This window comes from Aegilops tauschii, chromosome 2, assembly GCF_002575655.3.
Source record: "Aegilops tauschii subsp. strangulata cultivar AL8/78 chromosome 2, Aet v6.0, whole genome shotgun sequence".
Taxonomy (NCBI): Eukaryota; Viridiplantae; Streptophyta; class Magnoliopsida; order Poales; family Poaceae; genus Aegilops; species Aegilops tauschii.
In genome coordinates this window covers 299,675,250-299,695,305 of record NC_053036.3, presented here as the reverse complement: position 1 = coordinate 299,695,305, position 20,056 = coordinate 299,675,250, and positions in this window count along the sequence as shown.

Genomic DNA, 20,056 nt, shown 5'->3' with positions numbered 1-20,056 from the left:
TTACAATGAGTAACTTCAATCTCTTATTTTAAAGACCTCATGTCACTAAGACATTGATGAGCCTTAGAAAGTTCATGTTCAAGATGTTCACTTTTCGCTTGCTCGTTAAGAAATAAGTCATTACGTTTTTCAAAGCAAGCAAGAACATCTTGGAACCTTTTATAAGTGTTATTTTTAGCTCTATGAAGATTTTTCCCAATCTCATAGAGATTTTGAGTCAAGTCATCATCATCATCCTCATTACAACTATCATCATTATCACTAAGAGAAGATGATACCTCGTCATTACCTCTTGCCATGAGGCACATGTGAACAAAGGGGGTTGATGATGATTCTTTTGGAGAAGAGGGTTCTTCATCAATCAAGCATGCCTCATCTTTCTTGATTTCCTCTACATGGTTAGTCATAGAACAACTAGAGGAAACCAAGGCATTTATATCATGGCAACATGGGAGATCAAGCATATCATCAGAAATGAGCTTACCACCATCATCACAAGATATTTCTTCACTCACCATGTCATTACCTTGTGGCACGCAACATGATGGTGAAGTGTAAGATATTGAAGTGTCCAAGTAATTGGAGGTGGAAGCAATAGAGAGTTCTTCATGTTTTAAAAATGTGGAGAACTCCTCCATTAACTCCCCGAAAGAATATCTTCATCAAGATTGGACCCACCATATATATCTTCAAGTTTGGTCCAAGCCTCATGAGCCGACTTGCAAGTCAATATTTCCTTAAACACTTCGAAGGATATAGCTTGGTGAATGGCACTCAAAACTTGACTATCAAGATGCATATTCTCAAGTGATGGAGATTGTCCATCCTTTAGATTTGAATCCCCTACAACAACAATCCGCAAAGCATTTGGACCCATGGCCCGAAAGTGACAAAGCATGCGTAATCTCCACATAATTTAATTTGTGCCATTAACAAAAAATGTGTCATCGTGCACTAGTTCACTAGTCGACATCGTTACTCTCTAGGCGGTGAAGCCTAATAAGGAGAGACCGGGCTTTGATACCAATTGAAAGGACCACGATGTCGCCTAGAGGGGGTGAATAGGCGTTTTAAAATCTTTTACGGATTTGGCTATATCCTAATGCGGAAATAAACTAAGCGGATACTTTTCAAGCATAAATCCTAAATATACTAGGCTCACTAAGTGCACCAACAACTTAGAATAAACAAGATGAGAACAACGAGGATATGAGTAAGCACAAGTAAGTTATGTTGGGGAACGTAGTAATTTCAAAAAAAATCCTACGCACACGCAAGATCATGGTGATGCATAGCAACGAGAGGGGAGAGTGTTGTCCACGTACCCTCGTAGACCGAAAGCGGAAGCGTTAGCACAACGCGGTTGATGTAGTCGTACGTCTTCACGATCCGACCAATCAAGTACCGAACGCACGGCACCTCTGAGTTCAGCACACGTTCAGCCCGATGACGTCCCTCAAACTCCGATCCAGCCGAGTGTTGAGGGAGAGTTTCGTCAGCACGACGGCGTGGTGACGATGATGATGTTCTACCGACGCAGGGCTTCGCCTAAGCACCACTACAGTATTATCGAGGTGGACTATGGTGGAGGGGGGCACCGCACACGGCTAAAAGATCAAACGATCAATTGTTGTGTCTAGGGTGCCCCCTGCCCCCGTATATAAAGGAGCAAGGGGGGAGGTGCGGCCGACCAGGAGGGGGCGCGCCAGGAGGAGTCCTACTCCCACCGCGAGTAGGCCCTCCCTTTTCCTTGTTGGATTAGGAGTGGAGGGGGAAAGGGGTGGAGGAGAAGAAGGAAAGGGGGGGCGCCCCCTTCTCCTTGTCCTATTCGGACTAGGGGGGAGGGGCGCCCGGCCCTTGCCCTCGCCGCCTCTCCTCTTCTCCACTAAGGCCCACTATGGCCCATTAACCCCCGGGGGGTTCCGGTAACCCCTCCGGTACTCCGGTAAAATCCCGATTTCACCCGGAACACTTCCGATATCCAAATATAGGCTTCCAATATATCAATCTTCATGTCTCGACCATTTCGAGACTCCTCGTCATGTCCGTGATCACATCCGGGACTCCGAACAACCTTCGGTACATCAAAACATATAAACTCATAATATAACTGTCATCGAAACGTTAAGCGTGCGGACCCTACGGGTTCGAGAACTATGTAGACATGACCGAGACACGTCTCCGGTCAATAACCAATAGCGGAACCTGGATGCTCATATTGGCTCCCACATATTCTACGAAGATCTTTATCGGTCAGACCGCATAACAACATACGTTGTTCCCTTTGTCATCGGTATGTTACTTGCCCGAGATTCGATCGTCGGTATCTCAATACCTAGTTCAATCTCGTTACCGGCAAGTCTCTTTACTCGTTCCGTAATACATCATCCCGCAACTAACTCATTAGTTGCAATGCTTGCAAGGCTTAAGTGATGTGCATATCGAGTGGGCCCAGAGATACCTCTCCGACAATCGGAGTGACAAATCCTAATCTCGAAATACGCCAACCCAACAAGTACCTTCGGAGACACCTGTAGAGCACCTTTATAATCACCCAGTTACGTTGTGACGTTTGGTAGCACACAAAGTGTTCCTCCAGTAAACGGGAGTTGCATAATCTCATAGTCATAGGAACATGTATAAGTCATGAAGAAAGCAAGCAACATACTAAACGATCGAGTGCTAAGCTAACGGAATGGGTCAAGTAAATCACATCATTCTCCTAATGATGTGATCCCGTTAATCAAATGACAACCCATGTCAATGGCTAGGAAACATAACCATCTTTGATTAACGAGCTAGTCAAGTAGAGGCATACTAGTGACACTCTGTTTGTCTATGTATTCACACAAGTATTACGTTTCTGGTTAATACAATTCTAGCATGAATAATAAACATTTATCATGATATAAGGAAATAAATAATAACTTTATTATTGCCTCTAGGGCATATTTCCTTCAGTCTCCCACTTGCACTAGAGTCAATAATCTAGATTACACAGTAATGATTCTAACACCCATGGAGCCTTGGTGCTGATCATGTTTTGCTCGTGGAAGAGGCTTAGTCAATGGGTCTGCAACATTCAGATCCGTATGTATCTTGCAAATTTCTATGTCTCCCACCTGGACTAAATTCCGGATGGAATTGAAGCGTCTCTTGATGTGCTTAGTTCTCTTGTGAAATCTGGATTCCTTTGCCAAGGCAATTGCACCAGTATTGTCACAAAAGATTTTCATTGGACCCAATGCACTAGGTATGACACCTAGATCAGATATGAACTCCTTCATCCAGACTCCTTCATTTGCTGCTTCCGAAGCAACTATGTACTCCGCTTCACACGTAGATCCCGCCATGACGCTTTGTTTAGAATTGCACCAACTGATAGCTCCGCCGTTCAATGTAAACACGTATCCGGTTTGTGATTTAGAATCGTACGGATCAGTGTCAAAGCTTGCATCGACGTAACCATTTACGACTAGCTCTTTGTCACCTCCATAAACGAGAAACATATCCTTAGTCATTTTCAGGTATTTCAGGATGTTCTTGAGCGCTGTCCAGTGATCCACTCCTGGATTACTTTGGTACCTCCCTGCTAGACTTATAGCAAGGCACACATCAGGTCTGGTACACAGCATTGCATACATGATAGAGCCTATGGCTGAAGCATAGGGAACATCTTTCATCTTCTCTCTATCTTCTGCTGTGGTCGGGCATTGAGTCTTACCCAACTTCACACCTTGTAACATAGGCAAGAACCCTTTCTTTGCTTGATCCATTTTGAACTTCTTCAAAACTTTGTCAAGGTATGTGCTTTGTGAAAGTCCAATTAAGCGTCTTGATCTATCTCTATAGATTTTGATGCCCAATATATAAGCAGCTTCACCGAGGTCTTTCATTGAAAAACTCTTATTCAAGTATCCCTTTATGCTATCCAGAAATTCTATATCATTTCCAATCAACAATATGTCATCCACATATAATATCAGAAATGCTACAGAGCTCCCACTCACTTTCTTGTAAATACAGGCTTCTCCAAAAGTCTGTACAAAACCAAATGCTTTGATCACACTGTCAAAGCATTTATTCCAACTCCGAGAGGCTTGCACCAGTCCATAAATGGATCGCTGGAGCTTGCATACTTTGTTAGCTCCCTTTGGATCGACAAAACCTTCCGGTTGCATCATATACAACTCTTCTTCCAGAAATCCATTCAGGAATGCAGTTTTGACATCCATTTGCCAAATTTCATAATCATAAAATGCGGCAAATTGCTAACATGATTCGGACAGACTTAAGCATCGCTACGGGTGAGAAGGTCTCATCGTAGTCAATCCCTTGAACTTGTCGAAAACCTTTCGCAACAAGTCGAGCTTTATAGACAGTAACATTACCGTCAGCGTCAGTCTTCTTCTTGAAGATCCATTTATTTTCAATGGCTTGCCGATCATCGGGCAAGTCAACCAAAGTCCACACTTTGTTCTCATACATGGATCCCATCTCAGATTTCAAGGCCTCAAGCCATTTTGCGGAATCTGGGCTCACCATCGCTTCTTCATAGTTCGTAGGTTCGTCATGGTCTAGTAATATAACCTCCAGAACAGGATTACCGTACCACTCTGGTGCGGATCTTACTCTGGTTGACCTACGAGGTTCAGTAATAACTTGATCTGAAGTTCCATGATCATCATCATTAACTTCCTCACTAATTGGTGTAGGCATCACAGGAACCGGTTTCTGTGATGAACTACTTTCCAATAAGGGAGCAGGTACAGTTACCTCATCAAGTTCTACTTTCCTCCCACTCACTTCTTTCGAGAGAAACTCCTTCTCTAAAAAGGTTCCATTCTTAGCAACGAATGTCTTGCCTTCGGATCTGTGATAGAAGGTGTACCCCACAGTCTCCTTTGGGTATCCTATGAAGACACATTTCTCCGATTTGGGTTCGAGCTTATCAGGTTGAAGCTTTTTCACATAAGTATCGCAGCCCCAAACTTTAAGAAACGACAACTTTGGTTTGTTGCCAAACCACAGTTCATAAGGCATCGTCACAATGGATTTTGATGGTGCCCTATTTAACGTGAATGCAGCCGTCTCTAAAGCATAACCCCAAAATGATAGCGGTAAATCAGTAAGAGACATCATAGATCGCACCATATCTAGTAAAGTACGATTACAACGTTCGGACACACCATTACGCTGTGGTGTTCCGGGTGGCGTGAGTTGCGAAACTATTCCGCATTATTTCAAATGTAGACCAAACTCGTAACTCAAATATTCTCCTCCACGATCAGATCGTAGAAACTTTATTTTATTGTTACGATGATTTTCAACTTCACTCTGAAATTCTTTGAACTTTTCAAATGTTTCAGACTTATGTTTCATTAAGTAGATATACCCATATCTGCTCAAATCATCTGTGAAGGTGAGAAAATAACGATATCCGCCACGAGCCTCAACATTCATCGGACCACATACATCTGTATGTATGATTTCCAACAAATCTGTTGCTCTCTCCATAGTACCGGAGAACGGCGTTTTAGTCATCTTGCCCATGAGGCACGGTTCGCAAGTACCAAGTGATTCATAATCAAGTGGTTCCAAAAGTCCATCAGTATGGAGTTTCTTCATGCGCTTTATACCGATATGACCTAAACGGCAGTGCCACAAATAAGTGCACTATCATTATCAACTCTGCATGTTTTGGCTTCAACATTATGAATATGTGTATCACTACTATCGAGATTCATCAAAAATAGACCACTCTTCAAGGGTGCATGACCATAAAAGATATTACTCATATAAATAGAACAAACATTATTCTCTGATTTAAATGAATAACCGTCTTGCATCAAACAAGATCCAGATATAATGTTCATGCTCAACGCTGGCACCAAATAACAATTATTTAGGTCTAATACTAATCCCGAAGGTAGATGTAGAGGTAGCGTGCCGACGGCGATCACATTGACTTTGGAACCGTTTCGCACGCGCATCGTCACCTCGTCCTTGGCCAGTGTTCGCTTAATCCGTAGTCCCTGTTTCGAGTTGCAAATATTAGCAACAGAACCAGTATCAAATACCCAGGTGCTACTGCGAGCTCTGGTAATGTACACATCAATAACATGTATATCACATATACCTTTGTTCACCTTGCCATCCTTCTTATCCGCCAAATACTTGGGGCAGTTCCGCTTCCAGTGACCAGTTTGCTTGCAGTAGAAGCACTCAGTCTCAGGCTTAGGTCCAGACTTGGGTTTCTTCTCTTGAGCAGCAACTTGCTTGCTGTTCTATTTGATGTTCCCCTTCTTCTTCCCTTTGCCCTTTTTCTTGAAACTGGTGTTCTTATTGACCATCAACACTTGATGCTCCTTCTTGATTTCTACCTCCGCAGCCTTTAGCATTGCGAAGAGCTCGGGAATCGTCTTGTCCATCCCTTGCATGTTATAGTTCATCATGAAGCTCTTGTAGCTTGGTGGCAGTGATTGAAGAATTCTGTCAATGATGCTTTCATCCAAAAGATTAACTCCCAGTTGAATCAAGTGATTGTTATACCCAGACATTTTGAGTATATGCTCACTGACAGAACTATTCTCCTCCATCTTACAGCTGTAGAACTTATTGGAGACTTCATATCTCTCAATCCGGGCATTTGCTTGAAATATTAACTTCAACTCCTGGAACATCTCATATGCTCCATGATGTTCAAAATGTCGTTGAAGTCCCGGTTCTAGGCCGTAAAGCATGGCACACTGAACTATCGAGTAGTCATCAGCTTTGCTCTGCCAGACATTCATAACATCTAGTGTTGCTCCTGCAGCAGGTTTGGCACCTAGTGGTGCTTCCAGGACGTAATTCTTCTGTGCAGCAATGAGGATAATCCTCAAGTTACGGACCCAGTCCGTGTAATTGCTACCATCATCTTTCAACTTTGCTTTCTCAAGGAACGCATTAAAATTCAACGGAACAACAGCACGGGCCATCTATCTACAATCAACATAGACAAGCAAGATACTATCAGGTACTAAGTTCATGATAAATTTAAGTTCAATTAATCATATTACTTAAGAACTACCACTTAGATAGACATCTCTCTAATCCTCTAAGTGATCACGTGATCCAAATCAACTAAACCATAACCAATCATCACGTGAAATGGAGTAGCTTTCAATGGTGAACATCACTATGTTGATCATATCTACTATATGATTCACGCTCGACCTTTCGGTCTCAGTGTTCCGAGGCCATATCTGCATATGCTAGGCTCGTCATGTTTAACCTGAGTATTCCGCGTGTGCAAAACTGGCTTGCACCCGTTGTAGATGGACGTAGAGCTTATCACACCCGATCATCACGTGGTGTCTGGGCACGACGAACTTTGGCAACAGTGCATACTCAGGGAGAACACTTTTATCTTGAAATTTAGTGAGAGATCATCTTATAATGGTACCGTCAATCAAAGCAAGATAAGATGCATAAAAGATAAACATCACATGCAATCAATATAAGTGATATGATATGGCCATCATCATCTTGTGCTTGTGATCTCCATCTCCGAAGCACCGTCATGATCATCATCGTCACCGGCGCGACACCTTGATCTCATCGTAGCATCGTTGTCATCTCGCCAATCTTATGCTTCTACGACAATCGCTACCGCTTAGTGATAAAGTAAAGCATTACAGGGCGATTGCATTGCATACAATAAAGCGATAACCATATGGCTCCTGCCAGTTGCCGATAACTCGGTTACAAAACATGATCAGCTCATACAATAAATTTTAGTATCATGTCTTGACCATATCACATCACAACATGCCCTGCAAAAACAAGTTAGACGTCCTCTACTTTGTTGTTGCAAGTTTTACGTGGCTACTACCGGGCTTAGCAAGAACCGTTCTTACCTACGCATCAAAACCACAACGATAGTTGTCAAGTTGGTGCTGTTTTAACCTTCGCAAGGACCGGGCATAGCCACACTCGGTTCAACTAAAGTTGGAGAAACTGACACCCGCCAGCCACCTGTGTGCAAAGCACATCGGTAGAACCAGTCTCGCATAAGCGTACGCGTAATGTCGGTCTGGGCCGCTTCATCCAACAATACCGCCGAACCAAAGTATGACATGCTGGTAAGCAGTATGACTTATATCGCCCACAATTCACTTGTGTTCTACTCGTGCATATGACATCTACGCATAAAACCTGGCTCGGATGCCACTGTTGGGGAACGTAGTAATTTCAAAAAAATTCCTACGCACACGCAAGATCATGGTGATGCATAGCAACGAGAGGGGAGAGTGTTGTCCACGTACCCTCGTAGACCGAAAGCGGAAGCGTTAGCACAACGCGGTTGATGTAGTCGTACGTCATCACGATCCGACCGATCAAGTACCGAACGCACGGCACCTCCGAGTTCAGCACACGTTCAGCCCGATGACGTCCCTCGAACTCCGATCTAGCCGAGTGTTGAGGGAGAGTTTCGTCAGCACGACGGCGTGTTGACGATGATGATGTTCTACCGATGCAGGCCCTCGCCTAAGCACCGCTACAGTATTATCGAGGTGGTCTATGGTGGAGGGGGGCACCGCACACGGCTAAAATATCAAATGATCAATTGTTGTGTGTCTAGGGTGCCCCCTGCCCCCGTATATAAAGGAGCAAGGGGGGAGGTGCGGCCGGCCAGGAGGGGGCGCGCCAGGAGGAGTCCTACTCCCACCGGGAGTAGGACTCCCTCCCTTTTCCTTGTTGGATTAGGAGTGGAGGGGGAAAGAGGTGGAGGAGAAGAAGGAAAGGGGGGAGCCGCCCCCTTCTCCTTGTCCTATTCGGACTAGGGGGGAGGGGCGCGCGGCCCTTGCCCTGGCCGCCTCTCCTCTTCTCCACTAAGGCCCACTATGGCCCATTAACCCTCGGGGGGTTCCGGTAACCCCTCCGGTACTCCGGTAAAATCCCGATTTCACCCGGAACACTTCCGATATCCAAATATAAGGTTCCAATATATCAATCTTCATGTATCGACCATTTCGAGACTCCTCGTCATGTCCGTGATCACATCCGGGACTCCGAACAACCTTCGGTACATCAAAACATATAAACACATAATATAACTGTCATCGAAACGTTAAGCGTGCGGACCCTACGGGTTCAAGAACTATGTAGACATGACCGAGACACGTCTCCGGTCAATAACCAATAGCGGAACCTGGATGCTCATATTGGCTCCCACATAATCTATGAAGATCTTTATCGGTCAGACCGCATAACAACATACGTTGTTCCCTTTGTCATCGATATGTTACTTGCCCGAGATTCGATCATCGGTATCTCAATACCTAGTTCAATCTCGTTACCGGCAAGTCTCTTTACTCGTTCCGTAATACATCACCCCGCAACTAACTCATTTGTTGCAATGCTTGCAAGGCTTAAGTGATGTGCATTACCGAGTGGGCCCAGAGATACCTCTCCGACAATCGGAGTGACAAATCCTAATCTCGAAATACGCCAACCCAACAAGTACCTTCGGAGACACCTGTAGAGCACCTTTATAATCACCCAGTTACGTTGTGACGTTTGGTAGCACATAAAGTGTTCCTCCGGTAAACGGGAGTTGCATAATCTCATAGTCATAGGAACATGTATAAGTCATGAAGAAAGCAATAGCAACATACTAAACGATCGAGTGCTAAGCTAACGGAATGGGTCAAGTCAATCACATCATTCTCCTAATGATGTGATCCCGTTAATCAAATGACAACCCATGTCAATGGCTAGGAAACATAACCATCTTTGATTAACGAGCTAGTCAAGTAGAGGCATACTAGTGACACTCTGTTTGTCTATGTATTCACACAAGTATTACGTTTCTGGTTAATACAATTCTAGCATGAATAATAAACATTTATCATGATATAAGGAAATAAATAATAACTTTATTATTGCTTCTAGGGCATATTTCCTTCAAGTTACCCAAACTTACTCAATGTATATAACAAGATATGTAAATGAATAATACACACAACCACAAGTAAGCAATACAAGCTTACACAAATTATGTCACAAGATATGGAAATGAATGTTACAAGCTAGCAATTCACACTAAGCACAAGATAGAACAATAGTAGCAAGTATGAATTGCGGACTATAAAGTGTTTGCCTAAATGATCTCTACGATATGGTAACCAACACAATATAATGAGGACAACAAGATATAGTGAATGCAAGGTCAAGAGACCAAAGTAAACCACAAGTAGTGGCTAGGGTTAGAAATAACCGAAGACACGGAGACGAGGATGTATCCCGATGTTCACTTCCTTGGAGGGAAGCTAGTCACCGTTGGAGGGATGGATGTTACCACAAAGGCACACCAACGCCACGAAGGCTCATCCTATTCTCCCCTTGAGATATCACCACGAAGGCGATTCCGAACCACTAGTGGTAGACCTCGAGGCGGCCTCCAAACCTTCACAAACTTTCTGGGGGAGAAATCACAAGTTGATTCCTCACCGGAGCACTCCTACCGCCTAGGAGTCTCCAACCTCCAAGAGTAACAAGAACAAAGGGGGAAATGCTCAAGACTTGCTGAAATCATGAATTCCTTTGGTCACAAGAGGGAGAGGGAGTGGATCTATATTTTGATTGGAACAACTCCCAAGAACTCTCACAAATGCCTCCAGGATCTAGGATTTGGTGTGGAAGAGTGAGAGGGAGCCACTTGTGTTCTTGGGGCGATTTGGGATGAAGTGGTCAACCCTCTACCGGATGGGTAGAGGGATATATATAGTGGTAGTGCAAGTATGGCCGTTGGAGTGTAAGTGGCTGTGTCGGGCCGGACATCTGGGCCTGGGGTCGGACATCCGGCTGCTGTGAAGTGTGCACACACGAATGTAGAAAAATAGGTTACAGGGCCTGGACATCTGGCCGAAGCCCGGACATCTGGCCAAACTTGGGGCTCCGGACATCCAGCCAAGTGCCGGACATCCGGCGTATACAAACAACATTTCGGTAAGGTTTCTGGACATCTACGGCCGGACATCTGGGCCAGGGGCCGGACATCTGGGCCAGGGGCCGGACATCCGGCAATTTCACACAAATCAGACGCCCTCTGGATAGCAGTGGCCGGACATCCGGCCAACACAAAAACTGCAGCCGCCCCAAAAGTAAAACATGCATAACTTTCACATCCGGACTCCGATTTTGATGATCCTGGGCTCGTTTTGAAGCTATGGAAAAGCTCCAGGTCCTCAGATAGAGAAACACCCAAGATAAACCAAAATGGAGGGTGCAAAGTATTGAAAGTTAATATCATATACTTTGGGGAATCTATTTGTCTATGGGTTTACTTTGGTAGATGTATAGGCATATTGTATTTGTATTGGATAGGAGTGAAATATGCCTATGTTGGAATATGATGTGAGGAAGTAGAAATAGAAGATGTTGACTTGAGCAAATCTATCACTAACCCCTTTGATCCCTTCTTAATAGTGCGGGATCCCTATAACTCAAGAAACATAAAAGAGCTATACTACATAGCTATCGAGAATCCATTCTTGAGTGTATACGTTTCTTCGGTGGTCATCTCTCCACAACACTAACACCAAAGGAACTAATAGCTTTGACTCAAGCCTTTCACTTGAGCTTGATGTTGATTTTCCTTCTTGGCTCAAGTTGAAGGCAAGACATTGGTGAAGTCTTCAAGTAGCTCCCCCATACACAATATGGGAAGCTTTGCTTTATATTCATCTTCACTTGTCCATCATGTGATCATCCACAAGCTTCAAGCATGTAATCCCTCGGGATGGTTATCTTGAACTTGCCCTTATCAACCATGATCACCAACACTTGATGTCATCCTCTCATAGACACTTGAAATCTCTCTCTCGATGCGAGCCCATGAGAATCACCTAGCCCACAAGATCTTATGTGGTGCATCATTTGCGCTCGTGTGTTGACCATTTAGAGTTTGATCTTCGAGCTTCATCTTGGTCAACCGATATCTCTACTCCATGTTCAATCTTGATGTCTTGAAGGGTATATTGAATTCTTTACTTGAATAGCTTGCTTGAATACTTGATCAATCATGACTCAACACATGAGTCCACTATGATCATATCTTTGAGACACTCCTAGAATTCATCATTCAAATCATCCTTTTAAGTTATTGATCCATTATGGCTCAAACCATAGCCCTAAGCATAGCAACCGTTAAGATACTCCAATGAACTTCATTTTGATCATCTCGATCTAATTGTTGGTTCAAAGGAGTTGTCTTCCATTATTCTTCAATCATTTTCCAATGGGACTAACCTTCAAATGCATATCTCAATGCAAACATTAGTCCATAAGGACTGTCATTAGTTAATTACCAAAACCACACGTGGGGACTACATGTACTTTCAGTTGGCATGTGGCAGGGACGTCCATGTTGGAGCCCGCCCTAACCGAAGACTTTGGCCCGGGATTACCCCCTGGCACCTCTTTAACATCCTTGGGCAATGATGATCTACAAGTCTCCTGCAAGTCTTAAGAAAGGGTTATGAGTGCTTGTAGCGGCTATAACAATGCCAGACTGCGAGTTGGATATATTACCTCTTGGGCATGGGCGTGGTTGATGTAACTCCCGCGGTTGTCACACGTTTGGAGGCTTTACATTCATTCGGTACTGAGGCAGCCGGCGCAGCTCTCGCCAGTGTTCAGCGCGTGGTGCGACGAACCTTGGGAGTAGAAGTCAGCATACTCGGAACTACGGGAGGCGAACGCCCTTTTCGGGTAGAGGTCTTTTGTCACTTACAACGGAGGAGGGGGTGTCCCAGGGTGATCTAGCAAAAGTGCCACTTTAGAGCCATCAAGACTCTCCTGGTAAAATACCATCTTCAAAATCGATCGACATTTCTGGATCGTCATGAAATCCTGGGTCGTCATCACAGGAATAACTCTCCGGTTGAGGAGAAGGACAACTGACTGTCTCGATCCAGCGCCTCCATTTCTGTTCGGAAAGTTAGAAGATCCGATTAGACAAAAAGTGGACATAATATATGAACTACAAAATGTAGCCGAACTCACCCATTCAATGGGATTATAGCTCGAGTAACCATCCTTGGACTTTAGGCGGTCAAACTCTTGCTCTAAAGAGATCGGCTGATGAGGACATCAATACCATTTTTACACCCATAGCCCCTGCTGCTATACATACTGGACCAATTACTAGAGCTCGCGCACGCCAATTGAATTACCAGGTACTTTCATTTCTTGGTAAAGATTCTAATGTTCATGAGAATATGATGCTGCCTAAATTGGATACATTTGTTTTGCTTACAAATGAAGGGCCTAGCTTGGACAAGAAAGATGAACCTTGGAGCAAGTTCAAGCATGGAGATGATGGCATGTGCAAGGGGAACAAGAATGAAGTTTCAAGTGATGATTTCAGGACTTTGAAGCCACCATAATGAGTGCATGAAGGCTTGGACGAAATATACAAGATGCCACTTCCAAAATTTCATCCAAAGGCTATTATAGGTGCTGCATCGCCTTATTATTGTCCAGGCCCGTGTAATTTTGAAATACTTGAGTATAGGCTATTTTTAGAGTCTGTATGTGTGGGGAAACAAGAGATAGGGTTGGTTTCGGACCCCTCCTCCAAGGGCCGCGAAACCCCCCCTCTTCCTCCATATATACAGCCCCTAGGGCACCGTTTAGATTTTTGGTTTTGTTTAGATTAAAAGTTTGACATACTTGCAACTTCACATACTTCATTTGTGTTCAACGACCAGACCAAGGCATCACAGAACCCCACTTTATCAATAAAGCTTTCCTCTTTTATTCACAATATCCAGATTGTAATTTCAGTTTCTTGCTTGTTCTTCGTTTGCTTGGAGGAAATAGACCCTTGTGGTCAGGTTGATCGTGCTCCGGCGTGGTCAATAACCTCTCAGAGTTGGTTTAGCGATTGCTAAGGCGCGACATCCTCGTATGTTCGTAGTCGGATCATCAAAGTCTACTCCACCATAAACGATAGCTGCCATCTCATCAAAAGATGGGACACCTTTGCCGCTATCAAGTGGTATCAGATTTCCAGGTTGCTCGGTGAGATTTTATAGTTTTTGTAGTTTAGATCGAGTTTGTTCTTCATACCTACAGTCCACGAAAAAGCAAAAAAAAATAGGGTTAGTTCATCATATCCGAACCAATCTGAGCCTTTGCATAATCTTTTCAAGGTTTTTGCTTCGTTGAATTTGCGGTTGCATCATCGTGTCTAGTTGCTGGTCTTAGCGTCTAGTCCTTTAGAGTTTTGAGTTCTGTCACAGTTTGTCACACCGCCGCTGCACCATCTTCATCGCTGCTGCCATATACCACCACCGCTACCATATACCACCACCGCTGCCATATCCTACTACCGCTGCCATATCCTACCACCGCTGGCATATACCACCACCGCTGCCATATCCTACCATCGCTGCCATATACCACCACCGCTGCCATATACCATCACCGCTGCCATATCCTACCACCGCTGTCATATACGACCACCGCTGCCATATCCTACCACCGCTGTCATATACCACCACCGCTCCCAATTCTACCACCATATATCCACCACCAATCCGAGTTCTTTTCATATTAGGTTTGCTTTTGATACCCATCTATTTTCCGATTCGTGTTTCCTTGCCTGAGTAGGTTTCAAAAAAAAAGAGTCTGGATACCCCCAGGCAGTTTTTAGGCCAAAATTTCAGCGATCGAAAATATTTTTCCCTATCCTATTTTTAGGTCCCAAGGAGCGTTTTGAGACACTCGCCATCATAGTGATTTTTTGTCGCACTTTTTCATCGTTGCTGCCCTGATTTTAAAAAAAAATCAATTTTTTTGTGCCTATCCTGTTATTTTGACTTGGGAAGAGTTTTGAGACACTCGCCATTATAGTGATTTTTCACAAAAAAAGAAGAAAAGAGAGCAATTTTTTTCAGAGTGTGCTTTTCCCTTGTTTATGTGCCGCGTCGTGATTTTATTAGTGTTCTAGGCTCGCGTCTCTAGTACGGTCTAGCCTAGGACCAGCACAGTACCGTCATTGAGCGTTTATTCAACTTTGCATCTCTGAATTGATTATTGCTGACCCTTTTGGCTGGCATATTATAAGCCTTCCCAGCTCCACATACATCTACGTCGTGCGTTTAACTCTCCCTGGTAATCGCTCTATCCAAGCTTTGAGAGTATTGACTACAACGGTTGCCGATCACCACCTACTGCTGGGTAAGAACTAGTAAGAAATTGAGATTTGCTTGATGGATTTGTGACACACTGCCACTTTCTAGTAGTCTGTAGGATCATATTCTTGTGTGTTTCTATTGTACTAACCATGGCAAGACCACAAGCCGACGAGATTGACTGGGAGAACATGACGAAGAAGGAGCTTCATGATGAATTTCAGCAAATGTTGAGTCAACAGGTGGAACACGTCATGGCCAGCTTTGGAAAGGAACTAGAGAGGACTGATGACGTTGAGAAGACAATTGACACCAAGTTGGACGCCAAGTTCGATGAAGTACTCGCACGTCTTCCACAACCACCACCTGCATCTGCTACACCATTACAACAACAACAACAACCACCACCCCCACGTCGCGAAACAGCCCTCCGCCGAGCGGGCCGTGTTCCTCTTAAGCCAGGACAAATTTCTGGTGCCGTTGCTACTGCTGTTGATGCTTCTGTAGCTCCTGCTGCTACTGCAGAGGTGGAGGACTATTATGAGGATGAGGTTGATCAAAATCAGAACTACGTTCAACCACCAGCACCACCACCAGCAGGTCGACCTCATGCATATAATGCAACGGTAGGGCTCCAGCACCACCTCAGGTACGAGATTACGACCATATTCCTAAACTAAAATTGAATATCCCACTGTTTGAGGGTAGATACATTCCTGACGTATATCTTACTTGGGAGTTAGAAACTAAACAACGTTTCACATGCTTACAATATCCTGAGGATAGACGTGTTGCTGCTGCTGTTTGTGAATTCACTAGTTTTGCTTCTGTTTGGTGGTCTGAACATTGTAGATTATATCATGATAATATTCCTACTACTTGGGGTGCTTTGAAAACTACTATGTGTACTCGTTGGGTTTTACCATATTATCAACGTGAATTACTTCAAAAACTGCAGCGTTTGAGACAAGGAAAAAATTCTGTAGAGGAGTATTATCAGGAATTACAAACTGGCATGATTAGATGAGGTATTGTAGAGGATAATGAAGCTATGCTTGCACGTTTTATGGGTGGATTTAAATAAAGAGATTCCAACCATTCTAGAGTATAAGGAGTATAATAACATCACTCGTTTATTCCATCTTGCTTACAAAGCTGAACATGAAGTGCAGGATCGACATGCATTGGCACGAACTAATTTTTCTGCAGGTCGATCTTCATCATGGACGCCACATACATCCTCTACTCCCACACGTCCTACTGCAGCACCACTGACTTCAGCTGCCAATTCCAACCGAGATACAAGAAAATAGGCACCACCACCACCATCTGTCAGGAGTACACCTTCCGGTCCCGCACAGAGCTCTTCTTCATCCATGGCATCAACAAGGCAAACACATGATATTATTTGTCGTCATTGCAAGGGTGGAGATCATTATGCGAGAGAATTCCCATCTAAGCGTGTGATGATTGCGACTGAGGATGGTGGGTATGAGTTCGCTAGTGACTATGATGAGGAGACTTTGGCTCTTATTACAAGTGAAGAACACGGTGGAGATGATTCTGATCATGAGACGCAATACATGGCTGCTGAAGATGTTGACAGGTATGAAAGTTTAGTTGCTCAACGTGTTTTGAGTGTGCAGGTCACACAAGCTGAGCAAAATCAGAGGCATAATTTGTTCCATACAAAGGGAGTTGTGAAGGAACATTCTGTCTGCGTCATCATAGATGGAGGGAGCTGCAACAACTTGGCTAGCATGGAGATGGTGGAAAAGCTCTCTCTCACCACAAGACCACATCCGCATCCTTACTACATCCAATGGTTCAACAAAAGCGGCAAGGTTAAGGTAACATGTACTGTTCGTGTGCATTTTAGTATCGCTACATATGCTGATTTTGTTGATTGTGATGTGGTACCCATGCAATCATGTTCCTTATTGATTGGTAGACCATGGCAATTCGATAAAAATTCTGTACACCATGGTAGAAACAATCATTATACTTTTGTTCATAAGGATAAACATATTACTTTGCTTCCTATGACTCCTGATTCCATTTTGAAAGATGATATTAATCAAGCTAGTAAAGCAAAACAGGAGCAAAATAAGAGTGAAAATCAGATAGTGGCAAAAGAATTTGAGCAACAAATGAAACCTAATAATAAACCATCTAGTGTTGCTTGTGAAATTAAATTGAAAAGTGGATGTTTACTTGCCACCAAATCTGATATTGATGATCTAGATTGCAGCAAATTTGTTTGCTATGCTTTTTTGTGCAAAGAGGCATTATTTTCATTCGAGGACATGCCTTCCTCTTTGCCTCCTGCTGTCACTGACATTTTGCAGGAGTTTATTGACGTCTTTCCATAAGACGTGCCACCGGGATTACCACCTATTCGAGGGATTGAGCATCAGATTGACTTAATTCCTAGTGCATCACTACCCAACCGTGCACCATACCATACCAATCCAGAGGAGACGAAGGAGATTGTGCGTCAAGTACAGGAGCTGCTCGACAAAGGTTATATACGCGAATCTCTTAGTCCTTGTGCTGTTCCTATTATACTAGTGCCAAAAAAGGATGGTACGTCGCGTATGTGTGTTGATGGTAGAGGCATTAATAATATTACTATTCAATATCGTCATCCTATTCCTAGGCTAGATGATATGCTTGATGAATTGAGTGGCTCTACAATATTCTCCAAAGTTGATTTGTGTAGTGGATACCATCAAATTCGTATGAAATTGGGAGATGAATGGAAAACAACATTTAAAACTAGGTTTGGATTATATGAGTGGTTAGTCATGCCTTTTGGGTTAACTAATGCACCTAGTACTTTCATGAGATTAATGAACGGAGTTTTACGTGCTTTCATTGGACGATTTGTGGTAGTCTATTTTTATGATATATTGATTTGTAGCAGATCTTTGGAGGAACATTTGGACCATTTACGTGCTGTTTTTATTGCTCTACGTGATGCACGTTTGTTTGGTAACCTTGGGAAGTGCACCTTTTGCACCGACCGAGTATCTTTTCTTGGCTATGTTGTTACTCCATAGGGAATTGAAGTTGATAAAGCCAAGATTGAAGCTATTGAGAGTTGGCCACAACCCAAAACAATCACACAAGTGAGGAGTTTTCTTGGCCTCGCTGGATTCTATAGGCGCTTTATGAGAGATTTCAGCACCATTGCTGCACCTCTCAATGATCTTACAAAGAAGGATGTGCCTTTTTGTTTGGGGTACCGCACAGGAAGAAGCCTTCACGGTATTGAAAGATAAGTTGACACATGCTCCTTTACTCCAACTTCCTGATTTTAATAAGACTTTTGAGCTTGAATGTGATGCTAGTGGAATTGGATTAGGAGGTGTGTTATTGCAAGATGGCAAACATGTTGCATACTTTTATGAAAAATTGAGTGGGCCTAGTCTAAACTATTCTACTTATGATAAAGAATTATATGCTCTTGTTCGGACTTTAGAAACATGGCAACATTATTTATGGCCTAAAGAATTTGTTATACATTCTGATCATGAATCTTTGAAACATATTAAAAGTCAAGCCAAACTGAATCGTAGACATGCTAAATGGGTTGAATTCATTGAGACTTTCCCTTATGTCATTAAACACAAGAAGGGTAAAGAAAATGTTATTGCTGATGCATTGTCTCGTCGCTATACTATGCTTTCACAACTTGACTTGAAATTTTTTGGTTTGGAGACCATCAAAGATCAATATGTGCATGATGCTGATTTTAAAGATGTAATGCAGAATTGTAAAGAAGGAAGAACATGGAACAAGTTCATCGTTAATGATGGATTTGTGTTCTGTGCTAACAAGCTATGCATTCCAGCTAGCTCATTCATCTTTTGTTGTTACAGGAGGCGCATGGAGGAGGATTAATGGGACACTTTGGCGTGAAGAAGACGGAGGATGTACTTGCTACAGATTTCTTTTGGCCAAAGATGAGACGGGATGTTGAACGTTTTGTTGCTCGCTGCACTACATGTCAAAAAGCTAAGTCACGACTCAATCCTCATGGTTTATATATGCCTTTGCCTGTACCTAGTATTCCTTGGGAGGATATATCTATGGACTTTGTTTTAGGTTTACCTCGAATAAAGAAGGGGCGGGATAGCATATTTGTTGTCATGGATAGATTCTCGAAAATGGCACACTTTATACCATGTCATAAAAGCGATGATGCTGTTAATGTTGCTGATTTGTTCTTTCGTGAAATTATTCGCTTGCATGGTGTGCCAAATACTATTGTTTCAGATCGTGATACTAGATTTCTTAGCCATTTTTTGGAGATGTTTATGGGCTAAGTTGGGGACTAAACTACTTTTTAGTACTACTTGTCACCCCCAAACTGATGGACAAACTGAAGTAGTCAATAGAACATTGTCTACTATGCTTAGAGCTATTTTGAAGAATAATAAGAAAATATGGGAAGAATGCTTGCCTCATATTGAATTTTCTTATAATCGTTCATTGCATTCTACAACTAAGATGTGCCCTTTTGAAATTGTGTATGGTATCCTACCTCGTGCACCTATTGATTTGTTGCCTCTTCCATCTTCGGAGAAGGTTAATTTTGATGCTAAACAACATGCTGAATTGATCTTCAAAAATGCATGAGTTAACTAAGGAAAACATTGAGCGTATGAATGCTAAATATAAACTTGCTGGAGATAAAGGTAGAAAACATGTTGTGTTTCCACCTGGAGATCTTGTTTGGTTACATTTGCGTAAAGATAGGTTTCCTAATTTGCACAAATCAAAGCTAATGCCACGTGCTGATGGCCTTTTTAAGGTGTTAGAGAAAATACATGATAATGCATATAAACTTGAGCTGCCTGTAG